Source organism: Mus musculus, chromosome 14, assembly GCF_000001635.26.
Source record: "Mus musculus strain C57BL/6J chromosome 14, GRCm38.p6 C57BL/6J".
In the NCBI taxonomy this organism is placed as follows: Eukaryota; Metazoa; Chordata; class Mammalia; order Rodentia; family Muridae; genus Mus; species Mus musculus.
In genome coordinates this window covers 94,024,656-94,037,366 of record NC_000080.6, presented here as the reverse complement: position 1 = coordinate 94,037,366, position 12,711 = coordinate 94,024,656, and positions in this window count along the sequence as shown.

Below are 12,711 nucleotides of genomic sequence, written 5' to 3'. Positions count from 1 at the left end.
TCAACTCCTGATCAGCACCTTTTACATTTAATATGGTTTGTCAACATTAAACCCATGAGACAAAAATTTAAAATCATGAATCTTGAGCATAAATTCAAAGCTTGTAAGTGGACATGGGAAGGACTAGTTTACAGAAAATAACATAATTTAAATTCTTAAAGAATATTTGATTTAGAGCTAGAGTTTATAATCCATAAACCATGACTCATCAAATATAACAATTTAAATAGTAATCATGAAGTTATTCATTGCCATCATCCAAGGGAAATACGAGTGTATACTTTATAAATATCTTACCTGCGGTAGGCTAACCAGAAGATGGGGTTAAGGTAAGTACAGCCATGAACATAAGGTAGTTATAAATGCTATTCATGCAAAGTCCCCTTTAATCAGTTTCCTGGGAGGATTGTGCAGAGAGAAGGAAATAACACTAGCATTCTTCCACAGAAAAGAAAGGAGAAAACTTTCAAATCCTTCTAATGTATTTCATCTCAATATGCAACACACTGTGTATCTTTGTTTGTAAAGCTAGAAAACATAATACCATATTTTTTGGGTTTTGATTACAAATGTTATAGATCTAAAGGTTCTTAAAGGCTGGAATAAATATACATGGTTGTTTCAATACAAACTCCAAAGAAGTTGCATGCATCCATGTTCATGCCATATAATTTACTCATTCAGCAAGAGTAGATTTTAAAATTACAGTTGATGGTAGATTATAAATGACATTCTATATATTCTCCACCTTCTCATTTTGGTAATTCATGAAAGTGACATAACAAAAAATGTAAATATGTCTTACAAGTCTAAAAAACCCAAAAGGAACATCTATTTGGTGTTCTTTGTTTCTTTTAAATCAAGTTACATGAGAGGTATCATGACTAAGATTTTAAATTTACAGTTACCGGCATAAGTTGCTTAATTTAAAACATTTCCAAATATTTTAAGCAACATAATCTAAAAACCTGTGAGACTGAAGTTGAGGAAATAAATGACCTACATGACCAGCTACTGGGTTTGTAATCAAATCACTAATATCATGTCTTGAAAGGAACCATGGGTCTGCATACTAAATACCTAACATTATTGTCCCTACTCCCAAAGAGAATATGCCTTTCCCTTGCAAAACATTTAAATTGTAGTTTGTATCCAATGCTCTCAGACTCTCAAATTGTTTAAGACTTTAAAATTTAATCAAGGGATTTCTTAATGGACGCTAGGAAGAGTAACACCAGAAATACATTTGACAAAAGGGTAACAAATTTCTACTTAATTATTTACAATGGCCATATATGGCTACACACAGACAGAAGAGCAGTCAGACCCTGGTGCGTCAAACTCAGCCGTCTGAAAGAACAAGGGCATCAATTCGTCCTCACACCATGCAAACAGTTTTCAAGATTGCATCTTGTTGATCATGATGAAATTACAAGACTGGAATCTGAAGCTTTGTGCTGGTAATTTATGGCCACAGGTCACTCTGAATTGAATGTGTTCAGGGAGCAGACAGCCTGCTTGTCATTTACAGGCATCTCATTTTTGTCACGTAAAACATGCTTTTCATCATTGCTAAAAGCCACTATGTTTTTATCCTCTCTCCATGCTTTGCTATCCATTCTTCTAGAATAAAGCAGATACATTTTTCATTGAGCCAAAGAGTATAACATTAGCATAAAATGAATGATTAAAAAATGTTAGCCACTACATTTAGATTATTCTTTCCCTATCTCAGGTCCAGCTTCTCTCTCTCTCTCTCTCTCTCTCTCTCTCTCTCTGTGTGTGTGTGTGTGTGTGTGTATGTCTTTCTCTGTGCACGCACGCGTGCGTGCGTGTGTGTGTGTGTGTGTGTGTGTGTATGAGAGAGAGAGAGAGAGAGAGAGAGAGAGAGAGAGAGAGAGAGAGAGATCTTCCATGTTTTTGTGAATTACAAAGTAGACTTAGAGTGAAATCAAAGACTTTAGCTTTTGTTTTGTTTTGTTTTCCTGGTAGGAAAATCATACTTTTAAATGTTATTTTATGTCTTTTTATCACAACAAATTGTGTAACCTAGTCTTATTAAAAGACATATTCAGACAAATATATGAAATCCCTGAACCTGTAACTATGTATTTCTTAACTTTAATTTTTACTTTCAAGTCATAGTGCACATTGGATTTTAAAAGCATTTTTGTGTGAAGTCTGGATGGTTCCTTAGGAACATTATTAGCAGAAAGAAAGGAAACAGGCAACCTCAGGAGGGAGGAGGATGGGGAGACCCTCCAGAGTGCACCAGAGACCTGGGAGAGGAGAGACTTTCAGGAATCAAAGGGAGGAACCCTAGATGAAATGCTCAAAAGCGGGGAGAGGGAACATGAAGAGCCCACCTTCAGCAGAAAGACAGGGCATCAAGTGAGGGAAGCCATTGCCATCCCACAGTCACAGCTCTGACCTGTAATTGTTCCCATCTGAAAGAACTGCAGGGATGGGAATGGAGAGGAGCCTGGGAAAAAGATATTCCAGCAACAGGCCCAAAGTGGGATCCAGCTCAAAGCCTGACACTTTTACTGAGGCTATGAAGTGATCACAAAAGGGGACCTATCATGACTGCCCTCTGAAAGGCCCAACAAACAGCTGAAAGTATCAGATGTATTTGCACTCAACCAATGGGCAGAAGCTGATGATCCTTGTGGTTGGATTAGGGAAAAGCTGGACGAAGCTGAGGAGGAGGATACAGTAGGAGAATCAGCACTCTCAACTAAGCTGTGCTCTCCTCCCTCCGTCCCCCAGAACTCTCAAACACTGGACCACTAATCAGGCAGCATACACCAGCTGATGTGAGGCCCCCAACACACTCTCCTCCCTCCGTCCCCCAGAACTCTCAAACACTGGACCACTAATCAGGCAGCATACACCAGCTGATGTGAGGCCCCCAACACACACAGAGTAGAGGACTGCCAGGCTGTGTTCATTCAGAGATGATTCACCTAACCCTCAAGAGACTGGAGGCTCTGGGGATTTTAGATGTCTAGTGGGGTTGGGGGAGGGGCATCATCTTGGAGAGAGAGGTTGTAAAGAAGGTATGGGATGTGAAACAGTGAGAGGGTGGATGGAGGGCAATAAAATCTGGAGTGTAAACAACTAAATAAATAAATAAATAAGGGATTAAATGAAAAAATATATATTCACAGTACTATGAAATTTGTCTATTTCTTGGAAAAATTTTATCAGCTTAAATGTATAGCTAAAAAGGAAAAAAGAATGGATAACTCCTTTTATATGTTTATTAGTTACAGGCAGTATTTGGATAAATCAAGCTCTCTGAACATACAAGGCATGGGGAGTTTAAATAAAACCAGATTCACCCTATCACTTACATGCTTCAGTATGACCCAATCTTTTTACTTTTCATCATATAGGAGCAACAAAGCTAGAGAAAATTATATTAGAAGCAAAATCAGTTGCAGTATGAATTATACTGACAGAAGATTAAAACATGCGGTTAAATTTTATTTAAAATGTAATTAAGTTTGTGTAATGAATTTTCAAAAAAATATTATCAGAGTCAACACAATCAGTTGGTGGTACAAAGTACTTTCTGCAAAAACTTCACAGAGTTCAATCCCCTTAACCCGTAGGGTGGGTCTCTTTATAGTTTTCCTGTGACTGCCACACATGTATCATGATATAAGCACATATATTCACATGTATGGGCACACACAAACACAGACATACACACAAATAAATTCTTAAAACAATATTCTACTAGATGTACGAGCATTGAATTTTAATGCAGATTATATGTATCTTGGATTTCTATTAAGCAAAGGCCCTTTTCTGTGTTCTCCAAAGCAGAGTCATTGAGAGAGACAGTTGGACTAACCACCTACCTGCGTTATTTTATAGTGCATTACTTGAATTACTAAAAATTTCTAAGTTCTGCTGATAAAGAAGACTTCACTATTTACATTAAGATGGTCTAGAACTCACTTAACAACGGCTGGCTTAAATTTGCCATCCTATTGTCTTAGCTTCTGAATTAATGCAATCACAGGCTTGTGGTACCGAAATTCCCTTTCTGAGTCTATCACCTAAACATGAAGAATATGGAGGATAATGGTTTAGGACCTTCCTTTTCATTGATTAGGGTAGAATTATGTAGTCATTAGAAATCAAATATTATTCAATCAGTGACATGCATTCAATACTGATCCTGGTTCAGTGTAATGATTGAAAATTTGAAACCATGACCACATTTTTAATTAGATATTTTCCTTTTTAAAAAAAAGATATATTTATTTATTATATGTAAGTACACTGTAACTGTCTTCAGACATACCAGAAGAGGGTATCAGATCTCATTAAGGATGGTGGTAAGCCACCATGTGGTTGCGGGGATTTGAACTCAGGACCTCTGGAAGAACAGTCAGTGCTCTTAACTGCTGAGCCATATCTCCAGCTCCAGATAATTTGTTTTGTTTTGTTATTTTTCTTTTTTAAAAATTTTGTTTTTTATTAAGTATTTTCCTATGTAAATTTCAAATGTTATCCCGTTTCCTCATTTCCCCTCATATCCCCCCCCCCATACAATCCCCCATCCTCTTGTTCACTAGCCTACCTACTCCTGCTTCCCTGTCCTGGCATTCCCCTACACTAGAGCATCTAGCATTCACAAGACAAAGGGCCTCTCCTCTCTTTGATGTCCAACAAGGCCATCCTATGCTACATATGTGGATAAAGGCTTGAATCCTCCTTGTGTACTCTAGTTGGTGGTTTAGTCCCTGGGAGCTTTGGGGGTATTGGTTGGTTCCTATTGCTGTTCCTCCAATAGGACTGCAAACCCCTTCAGTTCCTTAGGTCCTTTCTCTAACTGCTTCATTGGAGACCCTATGCTCAGTCTAAAGGATAGCTGTTAACATCCACTTCTGTATTTGTCAGGCACTGGAAAAGACTTTCAGGAGACAGCTATATCAGGTTTCTGTCAGCAAGCACTTGTTGGAATTGGCAATAGTATCTGGGTTTGGTATATGGGATGGATCCCCAGGTAGGACAGTCTCTGGAGGGCCTATTTTTAAATTTCTGCTCCAAACTTTATTTCTGTATCTCCTCCCATGGGTGTTTTGTTCCCCCTTCTAAGAAGGACCAAAGTATCTACTCTGAGGTTTTCCTTCTTCTTGAACTTCATGAAGTCAGTGAATTTTATCTTGGGTATTCCAAACTTCTGAGATAATATACACTTATCAATGAGTGCACACCATGGGTGTTCTTGTGATTGGGTTACCTCACTCTGGATGATATTTTCTAGTTCCATCCATTTGCCTAAGTATTTCATGAAGTCATTGTTTTAATAGCTGAATAGTATTCCATTGTGTAAATGTATCACATTTTCTGTACTCATTCCTCTGTTGAAGGACATTATTATTATTTCCAGCTTCTGGCTATTATAAATAAGGCTGCTATGAACAGAGTGGAACACGTATCCTTATTGCATGTTGGCGTATTTTATGGCTATATTCCCAGGAGTGGTATTACTGGGTCCTCAGGTAGTACTATGTCCAACTTTCTGAGAAACCACCAAACTAGTTTCCAGAGTGGTTGTACCAGCTTTCAATCCCACCAGCAATGGAGGAGTGGTTCTCTTTCTCTACATCCTCACCATCATCTGCTTTCACCTGAGTTTCTGATCTTAGCCATTCTGACTGATGGGAGGTGGAATCTCAGGGTTGTTTTGATTTGCATTTCCCTGATGACTAAGAATGTTGAAATTTTCTTCAGGTGCTTCTCAGTCATTCTGTATTCCGCCATTGAGAATTCTTTGTTTAGCTCTGTACCCTATTTTTAATAGGGTTATTTGGTTCTCTGGAGTCTAATTTCTTGAGTTATTTGTATATATTGGATATTAGCCTTCTGTTGGATGTAGGATTGGTGAAGATCTTTTCCCAATCTGTTAGCTGCCTTTTTGTCCTATTGACAGTGTCCTCTACTGTACAGAAGTTTTGCAATGTTATGAGGTCCCATTTGTCTATTGTTGATTTTAGGGCATAAGCCATTGATGTTCTGTTCATGAAATTTTCCCCTGGACATATGTATTTGAGACACTTTGTCACTTTCTCTTCTACTAATTTCAGTGTATCTGGTTTTATGTAGAGGTCATTGATCCACTTGGACTTGAGCTTTGTACAAGAAGATAAGAATAGATCGATTTGCCTTCTTCTACATGCTGACTGCCAGTTGAACCAGCACCATTTGTTGAAAATGCTCTTTTTCCACTGGATGGCTTTAACTCCTTTGTCAAAGATCAAGTCAACATGGGTGTGTGGGTTCATTTCTAGGTCTTCAATTTTATTCCATTGAGCTATCTGCCTGTCACTGTACCAATAAAATGCAGTTTTTTTTGTTTGTTTTTGTTTTTTGTTTTTTGGGTTTTTTGAGGGGTTGTTTTGTTTTGTTTTTTTTTATCATGATTGCTCTGTAGTATAGCTTGAAATCAGGGATGGTGAGTCCCCCAGAAGTTCTTTTATTGCTGAGAGTATTTTTTGCTACCCTGGGATTTTTGTTATTCCAGAGGAATTTGGAAATTGCTCTTTCTAACTCTATAAAGAACTGATTTGAAATTTTGATAGGGATTGCATTGAATCTGTAGATTGCTTTTGGCAAGATTGCCATTTTTACTATAATCCTGCCAATCCATGACCATGCGAGATCTTTTCATCTTCTGAGATCTTCTTTGATATCTTTCTTCAGAGACATGAAGTTCTTGCTATGCAGATCTTTCACTTGCTTAGTTAGAGTCACTCCAAGATGTTTTATATTATTTGTGACTATTGAGACCATTTGCTTGGAAAATTATTTTCCAGCCTTTTACTCTGAGGAAGTGTCTGTCTTTGTCACTGATGTGGGTTTCCTGTATGCAGCAAAATGTTGAGTCCCACTTATGTATCCAGTCTGTTAGCCTATGTCTTTTTTTGGGGAAATTGAGTTCACTTATATTTAGAGATATTATGGAAAAATGATTGTTTCTTCCTGTTATTTTTGCTGTTAGAGCTGGTATTATATTTACGTGTTTAACAAACCTTTTGGTTTGTTAAAAGATTACTGTCTTGCATTTCTAAGGTATAGTTTCCCTCCTTGTGTTGGGGTTTTCCATTTATTATCCTTTGAAGGGCTGGATTTGTTGAAAGATATTTTTGTGGATTTGTTTTTGTCATAGTGTACCTTGGTTTCTCCATGTATGGTAACTGAGAGTTTTGTTGGGTATAGTAGCCTAGGTTGGCATTTGTGTTCTATTAGGGTCTGTATGACAACTGTCCAGGATCTTTCATAGTCTCTGGTGAGAAGTCTGGTGTAATTCTGATAGGTCTGCCTTTATATGTTACTTCACCTTTTTCCCTTACTGCTTTTAATATTCTTTCTTTGTTTTGTGCATTTGGTGTTTTGATTATTTGTGATGGGAGGAATTTATTTTCTGGTCCAGTCTATTTGTAGTTCTGGGGACTTCTTCTATATTCATGGGCATCTCTTTCTTTAGGTTAGGGGAGTTTTCTTCTATAATTTTGTTGAAGATATTTACTGGTCCTTTAAGTTGGGAATCTTCACTCACTTCTAAACTTATTATTCTTAGGTTTGGTCTTTTCATTGTATCCTGGATTTTCTGGATATTCTGGGTTAGGAGATTTTTGCAATTTGAATTTTCTTTGACTGTTGTGTCAATGTTTTTTATGGTATCTTCTGCACCTGAGATTCTCTCTTCCACCTCTTGTATTGTTGATGATGCGTGCATCTATGTCTCCTGATGTCTTCCCTGGGTTTTCAATCTGCTGAGTTTTCTCCCTTTGGGATTTATTTATTTATTTATTTATTTATTTATTTATTTATTTATTTATTTTTAACTTCCATTTTTAAATCCTGGATGGTTTTATTTAATTCCTTCCCCTGTTTGGTTGTGTTTTCCTGTAATTCTTTGAAGAATTTTTATGTTTTCTTTTTAAGGGCTTCTACCTGTTTAGCTGTGTTCTTCTGTATTTCTTTAAGACAGTTATTTATGTCTTTCTTAAAGTCCTCCATTAGCATCATGAGGTGTCATTTTAAATCCAAATCTTGCCTTTCCAGTGTGTTGGTGTATCTAGGGCTTGCTGTTGTGGGAGAACTGAGTTCTGATGATGCCATGTAGCCTTGGTTTCTGTTGGTAAGGTTCTTGTGTTTACCTTTTGCCATCTGGTTATCTCTCATATTTGTTAGGCTTGCTGTCTTTGGCTTGAGCTTGTCCCTCCTATAGGACTGTATGCCTGTGTCAGCACACCTGGAACACCAGTGCTCTCCTGTCAGAACCCGTGCACAGAGGGCTGAGGAATAGCCCCAGCTCCTGGGTGCAGATGAAGGCTAAAAGGACCCTGTCCTAACTGATCTACTGCTCCTGCGGCCTGTGTGCTCCTGGCTGTTCTCGCCTTGAACATTTTTTTACATATGTGAATTTGAAGCAGAAATATTCCCAAGGTTCCTCTTTCCTTAGTCATATGAATTGTAACAGAAAATCCTTATATTTCCTTAGTGTATTTTTTTAAAGATTTGTTGCAACAGCATATTTCAGAGAGTATTTGTATAGGATGACCAAGATGTTCTCATAACTACAACACTTTCTACCTAGATTTTGGGGAATCACTAATAGTTCATTGTGGTGGTATTTGTAGTTGTAGCAAACATGTGTACTGGTCAATAAATGATAATGAAATGATGATGAAAATGATCATTTTATACATTCATAAGTATGCAGAATTTGCAGCCTTCACCTCTCAGCAAGTAGCAAGTTTCTAGCCTGCCACAACAGTAGCAACAGTTCATTGTGAGAACAATGAACAATTTTGAGCCAATAAGGGTGTTATTATTTTATTAAATGGATAAAATGGATATTTCAATGTTTCCCCTTATACACTAGATCACCAAAGTGGAAACAAAAACTGGATGAATTGCACACAGACAGATTATGTCACAGCTGAAAAGCATGAGTTCTGAAGCCTCCCTTTAAAACATGATAGCTGGAAGATTTTAGCATATTTGTTCTTGAGGAGAGACAGTATAGTATCTCATCAAAACAGTCAGCAGACAAACTTGTCCTTATTCAAGATAGTGACATTGTTACCATCTCCTGTGTCTGAATGCTATGGAAATATTCTGTAATTTTGTAAACCACAAAAAGCTAACACAAGTGCTTAATTAAAGCACCATAGAAAATGTTGCCCAACATTAATACATCATTATTCTATATAGTAATTATAATATTCAATAACAGTATAAACATCTACCAGACTTAAAAGTTACTGTGATCAAAAGAACCCGAAAAACTCAACTATAAGTTAAATAGAACCTGAAAGCTATCTTGGGGACTTACATAATTTTTGTGGAATTCGTATATAGTTATTTTTCTCTAATCTAATGACACCCTTGGTACACTGACAAGATTATAATTACTGTTAAATTATCTAATTAAATTATTCATTGATTTTTGTATGAAATCCAACTAGATAATAATTAAGTTTTTCCATTTTTTGATAATTTTTTTGTTTTCTCATTCTCCTTCTCTGATTGTAATACATTTCCTATCATTTTCAGAGTCATAAAATATCTGTCTTGTTCTTCTGCATCTCGGTGTACAAGCTCCAGTATGAACTTTAAATTATGTTTCATCAGCATATCCTTTAGGAGGACGCTGCCAGTGTTTACAAACGGGAAGTCAATGTACTTTTACTGTCACACAAGGACTATTATGGAATCTACATTCATAAAGGATATGGGCAGAGCAAAATGTTTCAGGGACTTTTTTATTTTCCTTTTTTTTTTTTTTTTTTTTTTTTGAGACAGGGTTTCTCTGTGTAGCCCTAGCTGTCCTAGAAGTTACTCTGTAGACCAGGCTGGCCTCGAACTCAGAAATCTGCCTAGCTCTACCTCCCAAGTGCTGGGATTAAAGTCATCTGCCACCACTGCCTAGTCAGAGATTTATTCTTTTGAAAATGTTTTCATTTAATGCCTATAGTCTGACCACAGTTTATTTTTAAAATAGGTGTTAACATCACGACAAAGAAAAAAAGATATTGTAAAATATATTAAAATTATTTCAATCTAAACTACAATTAACTATTGCAATATGAAACCTCATTGATGATTTTGCATATAGATATAAACACAACAATTACTATTACCATTAAAATATAATTAATTCAATGAAATAATTTAATTCAAAAGAGCTAAATATCAATAAAAGAATGACTTGATTCACATTTTATACTCATATATGTAAAATATTTCGTTTCAAAGAATTAAGGCACTAAGCCAAACTATCTCAATAGTTTCCTTTTCTTCTTTATCAAAGCATAAGACTTGCACATGTATATACAATACCGTGAGCTGTTTCTAAGCATGATCAAGTTGAGTGTTTGGGAAACCTAATGAGACAGATGTAACTCGTTCAGCATTTCCATGGAGATTACAGTCTTTCTTCTAGGTTTTCAGTGCTATGTATTGCAACACTGTATTCATCTACCTGATATTAAAATCGTATATTTGGAACATATACTTTCTTTGATATTGTTTCTCATGACCACAGAACAATCCTAGAAACAATTATTGATCTGAAAGTTTGGAGAATCATTTACCATTTTGAATGTAACAAATACTTCCTTTAATATTGGAAAGTATTTTTTCTTTGTTTCTTTAAGTTTTAAACTAGAAACAAGAATGAATAGAGACTCTAGTTTCATAAGCCATTTATTGAAGACTATTTCTTTCACCTTTCTTCCTTATCTGTTTATAAAACATTTGGCTTTGATCAAATTAAGCTTTCAAGTAAATTTTCTATAGTGTTGATACTATCGTATAATACATCTGTTTTATAGACTAATCAATTATTAATCACTGAATTTTAAAATGAGACTCTTGCAAAACCCCATTAATATTGCATGAAACGTTGCTGAATTCTGTGGTGTCTAATACATGTATTCATTTCTGTGGGATCCACTGATGTTTTTTCTAATGAAAACTTTTGCTAATGTTGGGTGGTATGTTAATATTATATGAGATGGATTTAGAAAATTTGGGACACAGTTTTCCCTGTTATTGGCACATTTAAAATTTTTGGAACTCAATAAACCATTACCAAAGCTACTCATAACTGCAATGAATATAAACTATGACTACAAAATTGATATTTTCAATATCATCATGAATAATATAAAACATGTAGAATCTTCATTCTGATTTACACTCTTAATTCTAGATTTTGGAATGAGAAACTAGACAGGTTTCTATAGTAACAATTCATTTCTTTATAACTATTTTATAATTTGAATTTGTGTCTATACTCTAAATTTTAAGTCAGAATTATGCATTAGGTACCATTATAGGGTAGTACTACACTACCCTTAAATATATATTTTTAGAAAATAAAACTATAAACGTATCATTTTTATGAGATACTAATATTTATATCAATTTTAGCTTAGGAATGTATATATGTTGTTAACAATTGTTTATATAATACCACTCAATTTACTGTGATATCTTCCTTTCAATGTTACAAAAACAGGGGAGGCAATTTGAAAAAAAATAAGTTATTGAAATTTTCTTCATTTTTATTTAGTACTTTCTCCAGTGCTTTGGGCAGCATATTTATGCCTTGTTTAAAAATTTACAAATAACTGTACATTTTATACTTATGAGAATGCACGCAATAATGTATGCCTATGTGCAAAATTTTATATTTTTGTAGAAGGTTATAAAGATATTTAGATACACTGATAACATATAAGAAACACTAGTGATACATAGACAACTGATGATATAAAACTTGACATATAACTAACATGACTGGAAGTAGAGTTTCCTGATGTCAATTATTGCAAGGCAGCAGTAGGAAACTGTGCTCCAAACTGGTGCCTGGTGACTTGCCTTAACACTGAGTTTGGCCCACTCTGCCCTCATTTTAACAATACCTGAGAAGTTCCCATGCTTCACACTGTCAAGATGCTTTTGATTCTGCAAAGGTTACCTGAAAAAACTCAAAAAAAAAAAGCAAAATATTTTATTCCTGGGATGCTGTATCCTGTAGCATTTATTAACTAACTACAATATAACTCACACCTATAGTGGCATGAGAAATGATAACTGAAATAGTGTAAGGAAAAGAAGATTTTTTTTCTGTTGACTTTAAAATTGTTTTAGGAATAGATTTTGTAAGACCTATTGACACTGAAGGCATAACTTGGTTTGGATCTTAGTTTTAAGGAGAGAAGCACAGAGGTCCAAGAGAATAAGTGTAAATAAGCAGCCTCGTGGAGTGGAAGATGGGGGGATCCTCTAGAGAGTGCCAGAGATCTGGAAGGTGAGACACTCTCAGGATTCATTGTCAATGACCTTAGCCAAAATTCCCAACATTGGGGAAAGGAGAACTCAAAAAGTCCACCTCTAGTAGAAACTCAGGGCCTCAAGTGGAGGGAGAGGGTTACTAACTCACAGTCAAAATTCCTCACCCAGAATTGTTCCTATCTAAAAGAACTCCAGGGACAAAAATGGAGAAGAGGCTGAAGGAAAGGAGGTTCAATGACAGGACTATCTTGGGATCTATCTCATGGAAGTTGGGGAGGAACCAAGACCTGACACTACTCCTGAGGCTATGATGGGCTTATGGCCAGGAGCCTGGCATGGTTGTCTTCAGAGTCAAGCAGCTGACTAAGACAGAAGCAG